Raw genomic sequence first — 24951 nt, 5'->3', positions numbered from 1 at the left:
ATTAGTTCTGTTCACTTTCAATTACTTTAACTAAAAATTAAGAAATAATGCGGACAACATATGTGATGTTGTCCTGAACACATTGTTCTGAACCCAAAATAAGTTGCTAAAGCACTTGTGTTATTCAGATACAGCGAAGGTACCTCAAACACCCAGACCCGGGAAAATGCAGAAATGTGAATTTTTTACATTGACCCGACCGGGGATCGAAGCCGGGACCTCAGAGCTAGCGACACCTTGAAAGTGCGTACGCCAATCGACCACGGAGGTCGTCAATACAAATAAAAATCAGATCGATTCAAATAAAATACATAGTATCGTAGAACTAAAATACACCTAAAACGATGTTTAGGTCGCTTCAGTATTCATAGCTCTGTCCGACGATCCTTTAGGAGCAACTATTCAATTCACTGCCACAGACGCAAAAACGGTTTAGGAACGAGGTTCTAGCTATGCAGTATGCAATACGGGGCCTACTGCCATCTTCAAGTAAGTAGTTGTAAAAGAGAGAGATGTAGCTATATGACGCGTAATGCCCCGTCTGACTTCAACATCTACAACAGTCTTTCTCGAAGAGTAGCGGCCCCTCAGCTATGCAGTTCTCACTTATTTATTGAAATGAGAATTTTAATTATAAAAGTAGCAGACAGTTTAATTAAAGTGAGTTGCGGTAACTTTGTAGAAATGGTATTAATAAACGTTTTATTAAGTTTTTATTGGATTTTAAATGTTATATAAATTTGAGTTGAAGTGGAGAAGAGGTTGAATTTTGGTTTCTCAGAAGATGATATTCTTAGCGCATAGTGTTGTGACTTAGTTCTGTCATTTCCATTTGAATTTTTGTTGTTGTCACTACCTCTTTAAAAGGTGTCGTCGAATTATAAACTAAAATGCCGATTGGATTAGGGATGAGTTAGATGCAGACGCGAGCTATTGAGGAGTAAGTACCTACCAACATACATGAACAAAGATAGCTTAGTACGCTTCCTGCCAAGGTAATTACCAGCAGTCTGGCAGACTCATATTGGACGCGGTGTATAATATACTTGAAATATGAAGCGGAATAAAGAGAAATCATGAATGCTCTTGTAGCAGGACGAAGATCAGATTTTAATGAGATTTGCCTTCAACACTTTGTTTGTACCTAAATATTTGTAGATTTTCAAGGTTTGGATTCCTCATCACGCATTGACTCGCAAAAGTCACTGAGAAAAAAGGGAGGCCTAAGTCCAGCAGTGGGTGATAATACAAGTCTTAGAAACAAAATAAAATAAAAAATCTAAGCAAAAGAATGCGAAATTTAAACTTAGTTAACTTGTATGTGTTTAAAGTAAAGTTTTTGCATATTTTTCCATAGATTTCTCTTGCCAATTAAGCTTTTATTTAAAATCGCAGACACATGAATCCTTAGGTAATTAACCGGTTAAAGTTTTCCAAAAAGATGTTCTTAAGTACTAGGGTTTAAGCGAATAAGTACGAGAACAAAGACGTTAGCTATTCCCAAGGGACTGCCTTGCGACTGCGTCCAGACTGGGCCGTCTACTGCGATATGTCGGGTCTAACTTATAGACATAGCGAGCTATGTTCGCCTAGTACTTTGGATAGCGCGTGTGGTAACAATTTAGTTTTAGTTGTCTGGTTTGGCGAACTATGCCTTTGATTGTACCAGGCTATCATACCATTACGAAACATGAATCGTCTGATAATGAATAATAAAAAACATTTATATCGTATTCTGACGTCAAACAATCTTTAATATTTTATGTAATTAAACCTTATGGAGGGTTCTAGAAGGAAATGCCGAGAAGAATAGCATGCACGTAATGAAAAACCAAGATTGAAAAAATAATGCACCGCATAGAGAAATAAAATCGAGACAGACCTTTGTCCTACATATTGTAGGGTATCCGTCATTTAAAGCTAAAGAAAATACATATACTGAAAAGAAGCAAATTGTCTTTTAAACTACATTGACTCCGATTTAACTTAACTGCGTAGTAACTATAAACCACGTAAGTACTGTCATGGGCCAAAGTCTATGTTAGTTAGGTGTTTATCATATAGGTAAAGTGTCACATGCATCTTCTCAATCAGTTCCCAAGAGAGCCTCGCAGATGGATGGGATGACCTGTCTGTGCATATTTGTGCAAGCACCAAGTACAAGCAGACTAGGGGTACAGATAATGACGATGCATCGGTTTATTTGTATACAATTATGATATTTTACAGTCCAGAGAAAAAGATGGAAGGAGGATTGTACTGAGTGGTACCAAAATAAAAGAAAAACGCATATATTGAAATTGCTTGGAGGATCTAAAACACAAATTATACATTTAAATTTTTGTGTTTTAGAGAAGCAGCTGTTCCAGTTATGATCTAACCTTAGTGTTTTCTTACAGGCTTCAAATAGAAACAATAATTGAAATCATTTTAATTAAATTAGTCTGGCCCTACACCATATGGTCTAAACTCCTGAAGTTACATCGAAACTTGCCAAAACATTAAACGCCAAAGAAAAGGAAACTTTATTCATCAAACTTAACTAATACAGATCTAATGTTACTGCTGCCCTGGTACCGACGGTCAGACTGACCTCTGCTTAATTGTTAGAATTAAACTCAGTTTAATTTAACTACTGTGTTTCTTGAGACGATATAATGAGAGTACATATATTATTTTAATAATACTTCTTGGTTGTGTATACTGGTATGAAATCAGATAAATAAGTAGGAAATGAGAGAAAAACAACTGTTTAACGCTTGAATTAATTGATACATGATTTTGTATTTGGATTTATTTAAATTTTAAATTCCGTGAATTAATTATGAAAAACTTTACGCTGCTGATAATTTGACACTGAAAATAAGCTACCAGGAAAACATAAATACAGCAAGGCTATCCACTATTTGGTCATCATTATTTATAACGAATGAGTCAATATTTTGTAAATACGAGTAGAAAAAAAAATAACCTACACATTAATATACTTTTAGCATTAATGAAAATAGTAACAGAATCAGATCATTAGTTCTTACACGTTTTGCCTCTAAGTTGTACCTTATAGAGTAAGCCTAAGCTAGTTTTTTTAAGGTAAGTACTTGCTTTTTTCTTGTCTATCCTTCAAACACTCGAAATTTATAAAAATAATGGTTTTGACACCAACACAGGATTATGATTTTTTCTTTGCACTGCAAAATAATATATTGGTAACGAAATGTACCTAACCATACATTGTTTGAATATGACTATAAGGACTTAAACTACCTAATAAGATGAAACTACCTAATTAGGGCAACCGTAATTATTTCGATAAAATTAATTTGCTTTAATAAAACTCTAAGATTACTTTCGAGAATGACATTTTAAGCATTTTCAAAGTGCTACGCTCATTGACCTGGAAAAAGAGAGTCCTGTTGGAAAATAAAGGCATATTCACACTGTGGGTATTATACCATGCATGGATAAATCTTGCTGCCTGATGTAATAATAGTATCTATAGTAATGCCAAGTGTAAACAAGATATTAGCAGCACGCTGATCGCTGATGTAATACAGAAAATTAGCCCAAGAAGTGTGAAGGTTTGTTCTAAATGTCTTTGAGAATGTATTTATATGACTGGCCTGTGCCTATTTGACTTTAAAACTTGACCCAAACCAAAACCGGCTGTTATCACGATTTATTCCTTGAATTGAGAGATAGTTTTATTGACGTAACAATTATAATTATTAAAATGAATCGATTGCAGCAAGTTAAGATCATGATATGAAACATTATGGAAATTCTCATTCAATGATATCTCAATTCTCATATATATTAATTTCCCTATTTTTGACATTATATGACACTATTTTATATAGTATCACCCAGCGCTAACTAAAAGCATGCCTTCCTTTAACTGTGAGAAAATATCGTAAAAAATGTAAGAAAGAGTACTGGTGTATACGTCCTTAGGCGACGGTCAGACGAGCGGAAGTAATGGCTTTATCATATAAAAACATCTCAGCCAGAGCCGACGCTTTTCACTCATTCAATATTTGACGAGACATTTTTTCAGGACTCAACTTATTTTTTAACGATTAGGAAAAAGAAAATCTTATTCGAAATAAAGAATTACTTGTTTTACTACTTTAATCTGGTATTAATTTTCATAATAAGGATATAGTGATTTCTTTTTCTCTTAATTTGCTATTTTTCGCACAGGAACAGTTAGTTGCCCACAAATCTAATTATTGTATTACGTGACTGAAAGAGAGATAGAGATAGATCTATGTCGCGTAGTGCGCTGTCCCGTTTCCATTTTTGCAATTATGTTACTTACTGGTTTGTGTGCGTAATACGAGTCATAAGACAAGAGATCAGGGTCTTCTTGTCATGAAATTAAGATTGCTGCAATGTAGAGCTCCCTCGCTTCCACAACGGTATCAGCCCAGCTTTTAGAAGTTCTTAATACAGGCCGTAAATAGTACCTATAGTATTAACTATGGTGAACATTTTCGAAAACAATTTGAAAATTTTGAACTTTTTCTAATTTATACGAGACTTACATTAAATACAAACTAAAAGTATATGTATGTTTATATCCTTAGATATCTGTTTACTCCTTCCAGAGTTTAACCTTGATGTTATATACATTATGCTTATTCAAATTAGTCGGGCAGCAGAACCGAACACCAGGCTATACCATAAATCGTCGCGACTAATGGCCACGTTTGGCACCGAATTGGCAATCGCAGTATATTGACATTAGTTTGCAGGTGACCGCCTCCTATCATTGGCTGATTTATTCCACTTACTTACGATTATGTTAGCCTGGTACTTGGCTAGCCGTCTTAAGTTTTTATGTAATAATTATAAAGAGCAATTAAAATATATAGATAGCATTAGTATTGCTATTTGACATGTTGAGCCGACCCCAAATAAAATAATTGGGATAAGGGCAGGGGAATGATGATAGTAAGTATTGCTATTTGGTAAATAATAATACCTAAGTATTCCACAGCTGGGCAAAGCCCTCCAGCTAGATAAACATTGGTTTTATAGTAAGTATCATGTTTTATCAAACAACACTGCAATCTACAATGAAATATGACTTAAATTTAGTACCTAAAACAATATGATATTAAATTTACGATAGTTCGGAAAATGTAAGCACTAGGTTTCAGACAACTCTCTTGAAAATATTCAGAAAATCTAACCAAAGTCCCGTCACAATATAATAATTGGTTTAAGAACTCAAAGGGAACAAAGTTACAAAACAAACTTTCTGAGGATAATTTCTGCTCATTTGCAATCAAGCAATTAAATGTTCATTAAGTTTTAAATGAAATTTTCAGAGCTGTCTGTCTAAGCATGTAACATGTTATTTAAAAAATATAATTTTAATTATTTAATGTTTTTATGCCATGCGGCCTAGAATAGAATCGTGGAAGGATTCGGGGGAGGCCTTTGCCCAGCAGTGGGACACAGTGGGCTAGAGATTTTATTAAAATGAAACCCCTGTAGCTATAACTTTCAGGTCTAGGGGAAAATGTAGACGTTTTTTTAGTATATCAGTTTACCCCTTAACATTGTTTGCGCTATTTTCGGAGAAAACTCGAGATAGTGATCCCATTTCAAGGGCTTCCGTTGCTATTTCCATCGAAATTGAAAACGATTTAAAAAAACTAGACGACAAAAATAGTTTTTTTTTTCCGAAATACTCTATAGTAACTTCGTTTCGTCGTCAAGTGTTTTTTTAATGAGTATAAAATACATCAATTTTTACAGTAACAAATATAGTAAAAAAGCAGTTAAAACCGTAGTACAATTTATAATATAACTAAATGCAATTTAAAACAGACGCACTAAATAATCCTGGCTAGCTTCCACGTTTAGCACCTGAGCACTTCAGACTAGACAGTTATACAGCTTCGCAAAGCTTTACATAAAAAAGGAATTAGTCGAAAGATGTATACATAGTTGAGAGTATATCATAGTCTTTACTATAATATACTATGTCGGGGTCATTTTGTCTGTCATTTTGACAAGGAATTGTAACAGTATATTCCAATAATTCATTATGATACTCAGTAATAACTAACAGTATTAATATAATCTCTCTCGACTCTCGAGGAAATAATACAGTAATGTTTCGTTGAGCGGCACTATAACGTTAACAATAGCTCTGTGCAAAATGCTAGACCCCAGTGATTTAGCGCCACTCGTACATCACGATATGTGAGTCACAAATCATCCAAGCGCGACATTCAAAACTGCACCTTATAACACACAGACATAAGTTTAATTTAAAATGCTCGAAAGATTAAGGATTAAATAACTAAAATGATACCAATCAAGACCAAGAAGGTCAAAAGTGCGTCGGAAATTAAACGAATACGTTTGTATTGGAGTATTGGGCAGAGTACTTGCAGACGCGTTGCATAGGGGGGCTGAAACAACCCTCTCGGCTCCCGAAAACGTTCAGTCTACGCCAGTCCGTCGGGCAGCACGGACGCTTCGCGCGCGCTCGCAAATTTTCGAACTTTCCATTCCATATCTGAAATATAGTGTTTATTTTTACTTTTTTATTGAAGGACGACCGGCAGCGTCAGGTAAGTGCAGTTCAATATTCATAATTCTTGACTCGGAACGCGTTGTTACATATTCAAATGATTCCTTTTTTTGGTTTTACGGCTAAACTTCGGTAGTTAATCCAACGGTTTTCCGTCGGGAGGGCTTATTAAAAAAGTTGAAGTTTAGGCGGTGTATTTAAAAAGTCATCGGAGAGTATTTAAAACGGTTTCGGCTCGGGATGTTCTTGATTTTACGGTTTGTCCGTATTATACTTTTAAAGTGACGTAATTTGTCGGCATTGTTTTAGGGTGTACCTTTGGTTAAGGTAAAGATTTATGAGGTTTTACGTGGTTGGTTAACGATATGTAAATTACATTTTGGGCACATTTTATTTGACATTATTTTGAGGGTAATTACAGCTGATTGCTGGTTCGTTTAAAAGCTGATATGTTTGAGAAAATGTGATAGCGTTTTTGATGTCGTGATAGGTTGAATAAATTTAATAAGCTGAGGCAATCGAGGCATGCGGCGCTGTGGGTGTTTGCCCTTATATCCAGGAAAATGAACGACAATCTGATGTCATGTTTATTAATAAGTCCATTATTCGAAAATTTTACTTATTGCGGTTTTGATTGAATGAAAAAAGACGTGAAATAAAATTCATTAATGATATCTACTGCATGTAGCACAGATTTTGCATAAATCTTTAAAAATATTTTTATTTAAATTGAAGATGAGAAAGCTAAAACTACGAAAACACATCAATTATTACAAAAATTTCTAACAACCCTGTGCTTAAAATTGTATCATACCTCCCTCCGGCCTTTTTCAAGCTTTTTTGAAGTCGGCTTGCACACAAAGCGACTCTTCATCTGACAAATATGTATGGTAACAGAATATACCTTAGTTTGCTGGTTGCTAGAATTTCTAATAACGTACAACCTATCCTTAAAAATATATCAACATATCCTAGAGAAACTTATATTTCCTTACCCGAAGGGTAAAAACGGAACACTATTTCTAAGACTTCACTCTCTGTCCGTTCGCCAGCCACTAGGCTATCATGAGCTGTGATAGCTGGACATGTAATATATATCAACATAATTATAATTGATTCCTGTTACCGCTATAACAAAACCTCGAGGTTGAGAAAAGAGGTTGTTCTCGTAAGCATGATGGGTGACAAATTTTGTTATCTTAAGCCTTTTTCTTCAAAGCCTTCGGTATCGTGAGTACAACTCACGCTTGACAAGTTTGATAACATTTTCGTCTTAAATGTAAATTGATGTCCCCTTGAAAATATAAATCTTTTCGAGGCCGAACTCCGAGCATAATACTCATTAAATATGAACAAAATAGACGTGACTTATTTCTCGATACTCTTAGCAAACTATTGATTAGTTTTTATACCGAACCAAAAGGTACTTACCTACTATTTGATACAGGAGTTTTTGATGTCCCTTTTTTCAGCTGAAAATGGATTAAAGTATGAGAAAAGACGTTAGTTTTTCTCAATTTAGGTAACGAGTTCGGATTTTGTATGAAATTCGTACCAAATACGGAAAAGTTTATCTTTCGACGTATATTATATGCTACTAGCTTACCCAGAAAATGTTGTTTTACCATACAAATGAGTTCAAAAAATTAAATCAAAAGGGATGCCATGAAAATCAGATGTTGTACAATTCTCAAACCTACCCAAATTGCACAAAAAATTACATGAGAATCGGTCGAGCCTTTTCGGAGGAGTTTAAGTACGTACACCGTGACACGAGAATATAAGTTAGAAGAAGAGCATTAGAACTAAATATTACTATACTTCTGAAGTTATTTTGATGAAAGTTCGTTTTAAATGTTTCTCTGATCCGAGACCCTTACATGAATAATGATATAGCTTTTAAACCATTGTGTCTATTGGGAGAAGCAAAGTTAAGAATAGAATCGGCAAAAGAAATGAAGGCATGGTGTATTCGATACCAAATTGCTTTTTGTCTGTGCACTGGATAACTTAGTTGTTAAAGCGACTGATGGATTTATTCAGGAGTCATAGTTCAATTCCTGTCTGAGATTTTTTTTCCATTGTCTCATTTGTCTTCACCTGCAAATATTATTTCACCTCGCAATACTTTCTACACAATTACATAATAAAGAAAGGTAGACAATTTTATTATTATTGATCATATAAATGGATAGGTCGTCTATTTATTACAAGATGTATCTTTTTATATTTATTCTTTTCTCAAAGGAATAAAGGGCCTTGACTTTAACACGAGATGTTATTAGGATATTCAGAACTACGTCTTTTGTATTGACTGAGGTATTATTCCGAGTGATTATATTTTCGCTTTATGTGTCTCAATAAATATTCTTTTGATGTGATATGTATTTATATGTAGCCCCTATTTTCTAGGGAAAGGTGGGCAGAAAGCCTTATATAGACGGTGCTTTAAGTCGGATGTTAGAATCCCTACTAATGTTATAAATGCGAAAGTAACTCTGTCTGTCTGTCTGTCTGTCTACACTACTCTTTCACGTCTAAACCACTGAATTGATTTTAATGAAATTTGGTACAGAGATAGAGTTGACCTTGAGAAAGAAAATAGGATAGTTTTTATCACGGTCTTTTAAAGAGTTCTCTTGGAAACGCGATATAACCGACCTCGACGCGGGCGAAGCCGCGGGCGAAAAGCTAGTGTTAAAATAATATTAGTTCTGATATACGTTGACAAAATACTTGTCGTGTGGATGAATGTGAGACAAAAGTCTAGTTTTTATATTTTTTTCGGATCGGATTGAGTTGAAGTTTCAAGTTTCTCCCTTTGCCCTTCGTGTAGCGAGGCTGTGTGCAGCGTTAACACTTTTGGACAATCCCGCTCGTCCGGTAGTGGTGACAATGGTCCTGATCTGCAAACCGGCCTCAAGGAAAAGGGTAATAGGAAAATATTTGAAAGACGCAGACGTAAAAAGGAGAGGAAGGCTTTTGTCTAGCAGTGGGATAATATGACCTTGTAAAAATGATTAAGTTTAGATCTAATTTAATATGATTTGTATAATATGTAGGTAAGTATATTTCTATTCCTAACCATATTCCTGTGAAGACGTAAATAGGTCAACTGATTTCCATGAGGTACGGATTAAGATCAGGTAGCAGGGTGTTCAAGGTGTATCTTATTATACAGGGTGTTAAGGAAATGCGTTGTCATATTAAATCAACATCTTGTCATGGCTATTACATGAACATTATCTAAGAAGTAATAGATAGATATACTAAATTACCTATATGGAAGCTTTTTTTATTTCTATGAGTAGAAGAAGGTAGTAATGAACATAAGTGACCAAGTATTACCGCAATATTTTTTTACACAACGCCATCTAGTCTCAAACTAAGGAAGCTTGTACCTACTATGATTACTAGACAACTGATAAACATAAATTTATACGAGTACTTATATGACTACTTCTACATTTTAGACAAATTGTACCCAGACCTTGTTTTACACGTACAGTCGCTCATTATACAAAAATCTCCTTGATAGGAATTGAACCCACGATTTCCGGTACAGCAGCCAGGGCCACTAACCACTTCACTAACAGGTCAGTTAAACTGTAAAATTCTCCATAATCATCAATTACCACCCTCTAAAAAATCGAAAGAAAGAAGCTGCTTCAAAATTGACCACGCAATTTTGTACCGCCCTGTATATCCTGTACGTATGTATGGCATATTATAAACCAGATGCGACGCCAGGGGTTCGATCTGCGTGAATAAAATATAAGTAGGTAGGTTAACATGATAATATGTGTCTGCCGCAAACGTCCATTGTCATGACTCCTTCTGAAGAAAATATATATTTTGATTCGTAAAATTACAGTGCTTTTGTGTCTCTTAATAGTACAGGAAAAGGGAAAAGTATGGTCATTGTTTTCTTGAAACATGGAAAGTCCATTTAAGTAAAATTTACTAAGTGGAGAAGACTACAGTCTTCTGAATTTTAAACTTATATGTTTTGGCTAACTCAAAGAACTACTACTCTGACGACCTCCGTGGTCGAGTGGCGTACGCACCGGTTTCAAGGTGTCGCTATCTCTGAGGTCCCGGGTTCGATCCCCGGTCGGGTCAATGTAAAAATTCACATTTCTACATTGTCTCGGGTCTGGGTGTTTGTGGTATCTTCGTTGTATCTGAATTCCATAACACAAGTGCTTTAGCAACTTACTTTGGGTTCAGAACAATGTATGTGATGTTGTCCGCATTTATTTATTTATTTATTATAACTAAATACTCCCATAAAAGTACCTAGAAGGTGCATTAAATTGTTTTGCGATCAAACCTCGTTTGGTGATAAAACAAATTTTATTTTTAAAAATTAACAGTAATTCAAATTAAGAAACAAACAACGGAAATGTGTAAAAAGGCCAACTATAGATCGCATGGAAAACCATTCATTTTTGGAAAGAGGCATAGAAGTACAATGACCAAAACGCACAAACAAGAAAACAAATATCATCGCATATCTTCAAACCGAGTAGAAACATTTTTACCATAACGTAAAAAATCTGGTTCGAAGATATAAGTTAGTTAAGCGTTTAAGCGAGACAGGTAAACCAGTTATCGACAGCCTCGTGCTTGTCTACCTCACTCACAGCCTATTTTTATGATCCTACCTGAAACCTCCTCCGGGGGATCCTCATTGAAGTTATATTTAAGACCTTTATACATTGTGGAGCGAAATAAAGTATTTAGCATTGAATATTGAAATATCTAGACGATGTTTCAGGTTTTACATGACTGCCTGAAATAGTAATGTATGTAAGGTTTCAGGTGTAAATACTAACATGGTTGCCTGAAATAGGGGAATGTTTGCGCGTAATATGTTTGTATGTGTGTTTTTTATTCTACTATAGTTCCAAATTGAATGGATTGTATGGTGGAAAAGGCACTATACGTGGAGAGGGACTTTTGGCATTTGTATTATTAATTTTGTAAGCTCATGTTCTCTCAATGGTGGGCAAAAGCCTCATTTCCTCCCGATTTTCCCTTGCTTGGGTAAGAGTTTTCCAGTCCTTTATGTAGGGGTCGAGCTCATCACACCATCTACGCCAGGGTCTACAAAGTAGTCTTTTATGATTTTCGGGAATCCAGTCTGATGTTATCCTATCTGTAAGTAGGCAACAGACATAGCCGATCCCACTTCAACCATGAACAACTTCAGTCTGATAGGCGCTTAGGTACGTACGTACGGAAAAAAGCAAAAACCCAAATTAATTTTTAATTTTTGACCGATTTTTAACGTCAATTACATTGCGCTGTCTCTTCTTTGCATCATTGAGACCATATAGATACATAAAATACCTGTGTTTTGCATTTAATCTTTTCACAAGTAAGTATATTGTTTAATTTACTTTTATAAAAAAGATCTATATAGTACGGTCATAACACTTGAAACATTTAATGAAACTCGCAGAGACTTTATTACTGTGCGAGTGTACAGCAAATAATTAAAATTGAAGCGCAATTAATCTTTATTTCAAATGAGATTCCTTAGCTCGGATTAACAAAGAGATGACGTCATTTCCTAGAAACTTAGCGTTTGAGAAGAGATTCAGATGAAGTAACATTTCCTGCTAAATGAATAATTAAAAAGTGTTTTTTTTTTAATAATTTAGTAGGTTGTTTATGGGTGTGGTGTATGCGTTTATCAATAAAATTGTTTCTACTTGCATTAAACTTTTAAATAAAAAAACAATCTGAGCCAAACTTGATGATTTTTTTGTGGGACAAAATTACAGCTTTTCCACATTAAACGAATCGACAAAATCGGTTTATCCATCCGAAGTTCTGAGGTAAAACATAAAAAAATACCGACTAATTGAGCACCACCTTCTTTCTGATCTCAGTTCAAAAATCCTCATAACTTGTGAAAGGGAATTACACTAACAAGTTTATTCGACTTGAAATAATTACTTTCTACGTTTTATCTTAACACTTAATTGCTAACAAACCGCAATCCGAGTTAATTTTTAATTCAAAATATTTAACATTCAGAGCGGCTAAGTGATACGTGTTCATAATTTAATACTTAATTATAAATTCGACTTTTATCTATCCTGCTTACCCCTCGGGATTAGATAAAGGTGGAATATTAAGTAGGCGATATACAGCATAAATATAAAACGTTTGAATTAACAACAATTTTGACATTCATGGCTTTCGTGTTTTAAATACTAATTAGCGTTGACCATCAGACTGTCGCAGTTTTAATCCCTTGGGAAAGGCGACCTAGTATAACTACTGTGAAATAGTTAAAGTTTATTATTTGTTAGTAAAAAATGTTACTTTTTATAAAAATACTTTATATCTAAACTAATACATAAAGCTGAAGAGTTTGTTTGTTTGTTTGAACGCGCTAATCTCAGGAACTGGTCCAAATTGAAAAAATATTTTTGTGTTCCATGTGTGACCATTCATCGAGGAAGGCTTTAGGCTATAAACCATCACGCTGCGACTAATAGGAGCGAAGATACAATGGAAAATGTGAAAAAAACGGCAGGTATAAATCATAACTTATATCTTCTACCCACGGGGACGCAGTCGAGGGCAACAGCTAGTTTATTTTATGTATGTATAGTCTTCTTGATTCTCAAGTACTAGGAGTTCAGAAGCTTTCTTTAGTTTTCTGTCACTGTACAGGATTAAAACCTTCTTTCATCTCTTCTTGTATAAGGTCTAATTACAGATTCTCAAGGCGCTGTAGAAACGAAAAAAGTAAACTAATACCAACACTACCTCAAATTCTTTTTTTGTTTCGAAATTATCAGACAATAATAGAAACTTCAAATATCCTTCGCTCAGGTGCTTGACGTGTAGAATAGAATAATACTACCTTCGACGGTGCAATATTAGGCAGTTGTTACAGTTACTAGGGCTCCATAATATCAAAGTATTTTCTCACAAATGCTAAGGACATGTTTATGGCAAGTAACGACTATTGCCTTACATTTCCTACTCGGGAGGGCGTACTTTTTTCTTTATGTAATTTCCGGAGAGCCGGCTGGTCCAAGGTTAAGAATATAGATGGTATATAGAATTTTAGATTTGCGTTATCCTTGACCTGAATAAGTCTAAATAATAAAAGTGATTTTAATTAATACTGAAAGTTGTATTGAAGTCTCCAAGGACTTATTGAAGTCTGGGATTTTTTACATTTAATATTTTTATTTTGCTCGACGGGCAGCTGCTGGGTAAGGTTTCAAAGCCTTTTTGACTACTTGGCTAAAGTAAACGTATTTGCAGCTAAAAAAATATTATTTTTTGCTTCCTTATTTGACAGCATATACAATTCCTTTGGGATTAGCGTTTTTTTTTTGCCGCTGACAACTTTATAACTAAAACAACTAATAAAATCCACACGCATGTGCCATGTACCAGGAAATCAGAAAAAATAGGGGGCAACAGCTGTTTATCTTCAACGGATCGTAACAATAAGTGATAAGGGTTACGGCAGACGGATTGGCACCGCGTCAGTAATGTCTTTGAACCGAGCGATGTATGTATTCGGCCTGAGAAGGTAAAGATTTCTTGCAAGTTACCCATATGTTGCCACTTGGCACTGCCTGAGAGGAATTGAATTGTCGTAAAGGAGTTGTGTTATACAACGCGTATAATTATGAAGTTTAGACATATAACAGAGATTAAAAAGATCTTTGGAAAATTATGTTTCCTATGTTAGCCTGGTGTTATCCATTTTGTTCATAGAAAGATATTGAACAGTGGTTTCTTAGGTTTACGTAAATTTTAGTTCCCGACTAGATTTTAGTTCCCGACTTTTTGACACCTTTGCAGGTATCATGGTCACGGGCTATTTTACAAATTAAACCGCGATGCAAATTAAATCCGTAAAAGTAGTTTCATTTCAAGATGTAAAATATTTCAAACACTATTTTTATGTTGGAAGGTAATAAAATTAATAGGATTTTTAATTTTAATTGGATATCGTACATATTGCAACTAAAAACACGATGAGGAACGTAAACCCAAGCTGAGAATATCAAACATATCATGTAATTTCCATAAATATACCAGCACTGCAGCAAGCGTGGGTATTATTATTCTAGTCTGGCACGGATTAAGTTAATATTTGGGTCCACACAGACTTATCTTACCTTACTTAGAGCTCGAGCGATCAAAAACATCCAGCGAAGTGACAGTGACGTTTATCGGTCTCTGTTACGGAGATTTTGGGATAAAATAGGTTGGTATCATGAATTTTAAAGTGGGTTATATTCATGTTACATGACTATATAGGGATCGATTTACTAATGATGCTAGAATATTGATAAGGGTCTGTGAAAATTGTTGTTGTGCTCGATATAAAAAGGTCCAAAATATTTCATTCGATTTAAAAATTTAATTCTATAGTTACAATTTTAGCCTACTTTCCAGTTTAAGATCGAATTAGAGTATGTATAAAATACCTTTTTCAAATTAATGGACATTAAAAGATACTTTGAATGTTAAATGTAACACATTTACCCTCTAATAGTCGAATAGATTATGATGAACTTTGGTAAATGTCACTTTCAATTCTATCATAAGATATGTGATCCCAACCACCCATGATATGGCATAGCTGCCTATTGCCACGATAGCCAGCCAGCCTCAAAGCGGGAAAACCCACAGACAAAACCTAGTCTAACTAGTTTTCTTTGTTATAGTTGTTTCTTTGTCCAGTTCATGATGACTTTTGTGTTGAGTGACACATTGTGTGTCACCGGCGGTCGTTATCTTATTGCGAACGGCTATTAGTTCATTGTGCAGGCGCATGACCCCAGGCACACTGAGTTTTAAGTTTTTAAGTTCAATGTAGAGAGATTTTAAACATATTTATTAGAGTAACTGAGCCTGCAAATTCAGAATATTAAATGTGTTTCCTTATTTACAAGCTGATATGTTCATCACTAATTAACAAAGACGAATCCAACAATGTAAACCTTTATATATTTGGTTAACACCTACTTAGTAAATGTTATTACAACATCGAGTCTCCTACAATTTGTATTAAAATAATCCTTAATCCACCCTTTTTACCGAACGTATCAATAAAGATTTCAAAGCTAACAGAAAGACGAAAAACTTTTCGTATTTAGTTTCCTCGAACGCTGAAAGGAATATAAAACACATATAACTAAGCACTTAGCCCGTCAAGGAATCTCCATAACTTCCTTACGCAAACTATTCAAAGAGGGTAAACAAATTTATCGCAAACCCTTACAACATAGTTATTTCCTTACCCTAAATTCGTATTGAAAAGACAAATACAGCATAATGATGTTAGCTATGTAAATATGTACTAGGGACACATGAACTCGCAGCTAATGGAGAAAAGACATCACTGTGCTTAGGCATTTCTCAATTAAGTTAAGGCTTACTTCAGTCCTAGTACCAGACACAACTAAACACCATTTCAAATAGAGTAATGCCTATCCCTCCACGACCCATTTATTTGGTAATACGGTATCCCTTGGTAAGCCTGCTTGTCAGAATTTGAGGGACTTAATGATTATCAAAGGTCAACGCATGACAACCGGGACCATCGGCTTAGCGGGCTTTTAGAAGCGCAGAACTTTCGCTATAAGCGTCAGAAATTAATAATAATGTCTTCCTAATAGAATTTCATGTAATTTATTGGATAACTGCGCAGAAAACAATAATCTCTAGTTTATTGAGAAACGTTCGTCCCACTGTATTTATTTTTTGTTTTGTTAACCATAGCTTGTTGTGTCTGCGATCCTAGTACGTAATCAGTAACACTGAACTAATTAGAGCAACAGGATAAAAAACCGGTTTAAATCGCCATACGAAAACATGAAAATTATCTAGAAAATGATATAATTGAATTCTGTAAGGATTTAACCCCAAGGGAACCGAAATTCACTATTTTGTTGACGAATTTATTTATTAATACGCATTTCCACGAATTTCCTTTAACTTCATCACCAAAACTCCACAAAAAAGATCAATACAGGTCACATTACTACCAGAATGCAGTATCAGGTGATATTGTAGAGGGCCTGTAACCTAATCCCACCTACATAAGGTAGGCATAGATCCTGCTTTATATGCAGAGAGCATGGAGGTCGGATACACAACACTAGCTCATCTGTTGTGCATGTTTGGTGATCGAGTGGCCTGCCTTAACTTATATCTGCCTTCCTTCAAATTATTTTGAGGTTAGGTTTGAATTGCGGTTTTTGTTTAAGTTTGTTGTTAATGGTTGGTTAAGGGAGGAATAATGACTAAAAACTTGAAGCAATTCAAAACAAAATTTTGCGTCTAATTATATTAATTAAAAAACGTTGAAATAATAATAATCTCAATTTCATCGATGATTTTTTTAAAAATTATTTACGAGTATTATTTTCTATTCAAACAGTTCGATCAATATATGGTGAGCGAAATAGAAACGGGGAATCTGCAAATCGCGTTATTTGAAACCAAAATGTGTTTGATGTAAAAGAAACAGCAACATAAAGATACAACAATGCATCAATATGTTGTATTAAATGAAAGCACGCGGCCGCCTCGCCGGAGCGCGCATACTCAAAGTGAATTGCACCCAAGCGTTAAATGGTTCCGTAGCTCGCGTTTTCACAAGAAAATATTTTTTACAAAATGCCCGACGCTGTTTTTTTTTTGAAAAGAATAATCTTCACGAGACGGATACAAATTCTTTAGAATATTCATTCCTTTATTTTTTTCACAACGAAGTTGTCTCGCCTGTTTGAAAAAACTAGTCATGAATACGGCTTCGCTTGCTCCGCAAACACAATTTTACTTATTCCCTTTTGATTCGTCCTTTGAACAAATGAATTACGACTGTAACAAATAAATTACATAAGGCACATTACTTACAAGCGCGTATAAAACAGACCGGCACTGGAATGGGGATACGTTATTATGTCACATAGGGAGCCGAAAACCTTTTTTTCTCTCTGTACGTGTTAACTACAACCTATGTAAGGGATCGCTGAAAATAATATTTTCAAAGCAAACACAATGAGCCCCTTGTAGCACAAGGATGTGTTCTTTGTGCTAAAACCGAATACATTCGGATGTTGTGCGAAAATACACGTGAGGCCGTGCAGCCCCATTCTATTATTACAATACTCCTATTTCGTTATACAAGCCTGGTACCCGAGATGGATCGGGGAGTTGCTCGCGTTTCCCGCTCACTGGTATAATTCTTTTATTGCCCTTTTTGGTAGACTTCTGGCATTAAGGGACGCTAACAAATGGGTCAAACTTAGGTATTACGTGACTGTACTTTATACTAAGCTGCCTAGGTTATGAATAAAAAATTCGTCACGTTTTTTGTACTTAATCATAAGTGACTCGGGTTTTAATGAAAATACATTTATAAGTATAAATGAAATCTTACTAAAATTTATTATATTTGCACTGCAATACAATGCGACCTCCTTGGTAAATATGCATTTGTAATATTTCATTATAGCGTGGCAACCGGTTATCCGAAGCAAGCCACTTCTTTAATGAGACGGGCGCAGGTGTGTTTATACAATTGAAATGTAATAAATGGATCTATGTTTACCCGTTTTCTTAGTACTGTGAGCGAACAGCGGATGAATATAAATTCATTCCGCCATGAATTTTTCTTCCTTCTTATTCAATTTGTATTTCAATAAATCGATTATGTTAGTATTCGGGATTTCGTGGAGTTTATACGTTTGCGTTAAAAAAATGTTAAAGTTAGATTGACCTCTTTATATTGCTTTAAGCTGAGGCTAGTCTAAGCTTTTAAACAAAGAGGGCTCATTTATATATATTTTTCAGATAGTTTATTAATAAATATTAGTTACGCAGTAATGATTTTGTAAACTTCGTCGTCGCTGTAACACAATTTTATAGGTCCTAGGAGCTCATAAAATATAGGATCTGAAAATTTTCCGAAAGTAATAAAACGATACGAAAACTATCATAGCACTTTATCGCTATGGTTATTTTGGGAGGAAACAGTTCAGATAATGCTCTATATCTTTATTATTTTTACAACGTTTTCCCAAAGCACTTGAGTGTGTCGCATTACGATATATCGGCGAATATTTATGTTTTCAAATAAAATATGTAAAAAGATCGACAGGCTTTCGGATAACATGGTCGCATTTTCTTCAAGCTATGTTGTGACGGGTTTTAATTCTGCTGAATTCGACTAAATACCGTTTTAACATGAAGTGATCGTCTATCGGTCTCCCACTGCCCATTTTATAGGGCTATCACAAAATTCTGATAACGTGGTTAATTTGAAAATTTAACACTCGTAAAAAGACAGTCATTTGCATGTGTCTGACGTTCAAAAATTGATGAATAAAATAAAAAATGTGAGTATTTTTTTACGGTTTACGCAGTATCGAGCCTTTGTGTCCAGAACCGCTTTGTTTGTTTTCATTTAAATCACTTGGAACAATTTTACAGCCACAGCAACAATTTTAGAACAGGTAAGATCGTCTTAAAGAGACCGAAAGGTGTCGGCCAAAAATTATTAAATTTCTAAAGGTTTATTTCTATGGAGAACCTTAATGTTTTAGTTTGTCCCATTGTAGTAAACGGTTCATGCATTTATTTGTAAGCCAGGCTTGTTCGTTACTTAACAACAATCGACATGAATACAAAACGTTTCATCCATCTCTATTGAGATACCAGGAAAACATAAGAGGGAGGAGAAAATCCGATAATATCGAGGCGCGCATTGTCTACTGCTTATTGTGTTTGTTTTGGGCTACATTTGAGCCTTTTGTGTTATTATTCTTTCTTTACTGCAGCTTTCAGAATACAGTAATCAACATTTTAAGGTTCTCAGCTGATAGTTTCATTAAGGAAAGCTCCACAGCCATTGGGTTGAATTGTATTTAAAAAAATACGAGACCACTTTTTTATTCAAATCAAATGGTTTTTCGATTACACTCGGCTTGCGGGGCATTTGTCGCAGCGTTTTCAAATAAGTCTCTGGTAAGAGTAGCTGTATTGCCCATTCGTCGGATAAATTACCAGAATACTAAAAAAGATTTGTTTCGACCGTTTTGTGCTCACAATTCACGAGGATAAAAATACATACAGAAGCTAAGCGACATTAAGTCAACTGAAATCGGTACATTTGTTTGTTTTTCAATTGTTTTTTTTAGTTTTCACAACGAGGCGTCGTTCGATAGCGTAGGAATTTGTCAAAAATAAAAAACGTCAGCGTATAAATCGCGTCGAGCAATGTATAGCGCGCATATTTTCGAAGTAATTTTTCATGTAAACGAGAGGCGGTGTAAAGGTACCTCCTATATTTTATGTGAGCCGTATGTTTGTGCCCAGGACAATAGTGTAAAAGATAAAACCTGTGAACGACCAGCACGTGTTTATACGTTAAAAGGTTTTTTATAAACTCACGAAATAACCGAGGCCGGTATTATACGATGCTGTTCCGTTTTCATATTTCGCGGAGAATGAGGTTTATGAATGTTCATGTTTAATTCTTTGAAACCCGCGTCCGACAGGGATATTATTTTAATATTTTTTGTAGATCCGCATTTGAATGGAAAGACATTTAAATGAGATTTTTTACTTTTTGATTCGCCTGTGAGACCTGTTTCGTATGTATAATGTTTAATGGTTTTGAAAGTATAAGTAGATTACTCTTTCATTCGTCGGACTATAAAATCGTTTATACAGAAAAAAAAACACAACCCATAGCCAAACAGACGATGGCTCTTTACGTTATGATTAAAGTTCTGAGTATATAAAAATAATTTATGGTAAGAACATACGTAGCATTGCGTGTATGGCCATTAAACCAATATTTATGCTTGTAACGTTTTCCACGTAGGATTCTATTAATATCCTTAACTTATACAATAGATTGCCTTTACGAGTATAGAAAGATATTATGTATTCCATTTATCTATGATACATAAATTACTTCTTACATTTATGTTGTTTCAATATGCTTAAAAATAAATTCAAAAGTTTGTTTGTTTATTTGGACAGAGATTAGATCAGAGACTACCGGTCAAACTTGAAAAATAATTTCAGATTTAGATCGCCTATTTATATAGTTAAAGGATATATTCCATCACGCTATAATTAATGGGAGAAGAGAAGTAATTAAATATTTACACAAACCAGGAAAAGATTATTCGACTCTAATTTACTATTTAATCCGATTTTAATAATTTCTAACTTATTTCGAATAGCCCGATTTCATCGACTGTGATAAAAGTGGGGTCGTTTTCAATGCAATGCTGATTAAGGTTTTATTTTTTTCACGATAAAAAGTGCATTATTCTAACTTAACTATTTTATATTTCTTGAGATGAAATATCGACGAGAAATGTGTACTTGTGGCATTATTTTCATATTAATAACTGCGCTATTAATTCTAGTATTGCTGCCATATAAAAATAGCCAGTTGTTTAATTACTACAAATAATTCCACAATTTATAATTCTATGTGAAAATATTCTCCTATTTTTTAAATTCAAAAGTAATTGTACCTAATAAACTTTTAAGCGTTAACATATTTTTAACGAGCCGACTTTTTTGTAATTATGTTAGACAGAATGAAAAACAACAAAATCCAGAGTAATGTATTCATTGTATTGTACCTCCTCGGTCGTTATGTTACCCTGTGACATTCCTTCCACATGTCCGACCCACAATCCGCTCTCATTTAAAACTGACCTTCTTTAAACGGAGCGTGACGCCGCATTTTCAGAGAGCTCGTATTTCGAATGCGTTAATTTTGTTTTTATTATGACTTAAATTCTTATGTTGCCCTGGTACCGTGATGAGGTATTTCATGATGGACGTTTACAACAAAAATGTTAATAAATAAAGACGCTGTGTGTTGTCAAAATATACCAAACTAGGGATTTTAGATTGAATTTTTCTGTAGAATTTCTTCTTACGTAATTTTTTCTTATTAATATAAAATTATAAAATGCTTTATGTACTAGTACAAGTTTTTATACAAAATGCATATAGTTTTACACATCACAGTTGCAGCACGAGTATACATTGTATAGAGACCTAAATACAAACTACGTATAACATAAAACCGGGTTCAGAACTCGGGATACCTCTTAACCATTTATACCTTAAGTGGATGCATCTGGGTTGTTAAACGGTGCAAATTACCTCATTGTTGCTTATTCACCTGGGTTCTAAGTGGGAGGTTATGTACTGGAAACTACCAATACTCCTATGAATTCCGATCTTATACGAGCTGGTATGCTATTCTCAAAACGTTCAGCGTCGAAAGCAGCGGTTTCGATGTCGAGATGACAAAGCTACTGTAATTTTGATGAAGGATCAAAACGGGTTCGAAATTTGGAATTTTGAGAATAGGACCCCTGCAAACAGATAAACAGACAAAACTCGTTAACGTCGGCACCACGTTGCGTTTATTTTATGAATACTGCACCGCAGGGTTGTAATAGTTGTGTGTTGTGCTACATATTACTATTAAGTCAAAAAAGTTTTACCAGAAATTCCGGTTTAAATATAAAAGTTTGTTTAAAGTTAAATGTTTGTAAATACCTATTTTGTTAATGAATTGTTGCACTAACTGGGATAAAATCATTGACAATAACAGTCAAAACTATATGATAAATTAACTAGAGGTACCTCAGTTTTTTGTATACAGTACCTCATCCGTCTAACGTTAAAAAGCTACTTATTTTTGATAACACGAAGTGTGCTAAGCAATTATTGTCTTACGCCCGCATTGAAATTCAATTATTCATTGATTAAGTCGAAATCGAGGACGAAATGGCCTGAATTGATTAACTTAAACGTTAAGGGCCGTAAAGGCGATCACACATCCCTAAAACATTATTAGGTTTTGAAACTGTTTGAATATTGTTTAAATTTCTAAGAAACCCAGCAGTTGCAATATTGACCATGATACGGAACTATTACACATCTTCAAACAATTAATTTTGAGTGTTCCGTCCCCAGGTGTTAAAGGGTTACCTGTGCTGTCTGCGTTAGTAATAAGACAGTCATGTCATGTCCTATGAACGTGAAAATGTTGTTTTCATATAGCAGCTATTAAAACAAATAATAAAAATCAAGATTTAATCATTTTTAATAGTTTGATGAAGTGTTTTTGTTGTTTTTTTTCGCCAGTTTGTACAGAGCCCACCGTCTCGCGGGTCTAAGTCGTTCTGCACTGGTTTAAATATTTCAAAATAACTACGTAAACGAGAAAAAGTTCACTTAAAAAAAATAGGTACACCTTGGAGTCACATAACATTTAATTTAAGCTACTTACAGAACGTATCATTGAAACACACTCGTTCTACGAAAAGAATATGAAGAGAAGTCGGCATCTGCTTCGGACAGTAACAGGCTGAAACTGCCTTTTTAATAAAAGTTACATTCCAAAAACAATATATATTTCTGTACCTCTCGAAACCCGTCTAATCTTCACAGTCTTCCAAGACTTGAGACAAGTGAAAAATTTTCAACGAATCTCGTTCATGAAAATCGCTGTAATGTTGTGTATTTGTTTCAGAAAACAAGTGATTTAGACTTGCCTCTTTGCCTGGTGGTTAATGGCATTGACTGCTATATCGGTCATGGATTCGATTCGTACCCAGGATAAATGTTGGTTGTAATTTGTCTATACTATTTGCGTGTTAAAAAATATATATTAAAATTATGTTCACCAGTTGTCTAATACTCATGAGACAAGCTTTGCTTAATTTAAAACTCGATGGCATTGAGCAAAAGATGTTTAGTATTGTTATTATTTTAACGTATTTAATTATTCGATATCACAATTCTTGTTAAGATAAAGCAGGCTTACGCACGATCATACCTCGTTATATTAAAAAGCCTTCTTAAAGAAAACCATATGTATAACGTTACAGAAACTCGAAAAAAAAACCGCGAATATGTGCTCGAATATGTATGAAACACACAAAATGGCTACGCGCGACGAACTTTTTCTTTTATGCCGTATTAAAATTCGCGTATTCATTGTGTGGTGAAATGAAATCGAGGGTGAAATTGTTGCTGAAATAAGCCATCGGCATACAGGACTCGGCTCTCTTTGATTACAGATTTTGTACTTAAAAAGGTTTTCTTATTACTTGAAAAGTTTTCGCATCGTTTGGGCTTTAATACGTTGTTCGTTCAATCGTGTTTGCTCATCAAAATGTTTTACTCAAATGAGTTGGTAAAATAATATCACATGGGTTTCAAATTAAATTTCGAACATTGAATTAACAAACGAAAATCTGAAATTGACAATATAATTTGCTTTTTAAAATTCTTAGAATCAATTTATATTGAACGCGTGCGATTTGAGTATTTGCGTGTATTTTTTTTAACAATAATTTGAATTCGCTTTCATTTCACTTTTTGATTGGCACTTGGACTGGGATTCGCATCTGCTGGATTTTTCCCTAAGCGATATTTCTACAGACATCTAATGGAAGGACGATGTCACGTGACTTAACGATACGAAATTACATTCCCATACTTTTGAAAATTTTCTTATGATGTTGACAGACTATGATAGTATTGTTATTTGGCTAAAGGGGCCGTGTTTTAAGTTGATTTTTATGTCGAAGATGACCAATCTATAGATCTGCACTCTTAAAACATTGCCCTTGAACGATTATGACTGATTGATTCGATTTTTCTTCATAGCTAGAGCACTTAGGAAGGTGGCCGAAGTAAGGTCCAATATCAACTGTGACTTTCAAAGAACAATTTAACTATAGCCCAAATTAACGATGTTTTCCTACTATCATATCATCTACGTGGTTAGAGCCAGCTAAAGCTAGTACTAAACAAAAGATAGACATCTTAAAATAACTACTGGAAAAGTCAATAAGAAGGTACTGGTTAAATAATATTTCAATCAAAGCAAAAGTAAAGCCTTTCAAAGTTATTAAAACTGCAATAACTGTTAGCTGAAGACTTGCTATCGAGACTTATTTATTCTCATCCAACACAATAATGGTTTATTATCTTTTTTTCTTTATTATCTTTTACTTCCCACGTTTTCTTTTTCAAGCAACATCTGTTTATCCTCACCGTAAAAGATAGCTGAGGAAATATCGCGGAAATATAAAGATACATTTGGGAAATTAAAGAAAAAAAACTTGTATTTCTTGTTACTTTAATAAAGGGAATGTTGTTTTAATTTTATTGTAATGTCTGGAAGTTTATTTCATGATGGTTCGACAGTTTTATTAGGAGCTGAATTTTGGTCATAGATATGATGAATTAATAATTTATTTTAATTTTGAAATCTACGAATTTTTGCTGTTTTCATCTCTATGTCATCATATTAGGTCTGAAAACCTCAAAAGCTAGATCCCACC

The 24951-nt window shown here is 34.4% G+C and overlaps 1 protein-coding gene across 1 annotated transcript in view; it reads left to right on the top strand.

The window, feature by feature from the left end:
• The first annotated feature begins 6353 nt into the window (after positions 1 to 6353).
• Positions 6354 to 24951, top strand: part of LOC113502924 (uncharacterized protein CG3556) — a 139310-nt gene continuing 120712 nt past the window's right edge. Inside the window, exon 1 of the mRNA XM_026884678.1 lies at positions 6354 to 6590. The gene's annotated coding sequence lies outside the window, so the exon portion shown is untranslated. The remainder of the gene's footprint in view (positions 6591 to 24951) is intronic.

Source organism: Trichoplusia ni, chromosome 18 (genome assembly GCF_003590095.1).
Source record: "Trichoplusia ni isolate ovarian cell line Hi5 chromosome 18, tn1, whole genome shotgun sequence".
In the NCBI taxonomy this organism is placed as follows: Eukaryota; Metazoa; Arthropoda; class Insecta; order Lepidoptera; family Noctuidae; genus Trichoplusia; species Trichoplusia ni.
Note: the sequence above shows the minus strand (reverse complement) of the source record. Positions and strands in the feature narration are given on the sequence as shown.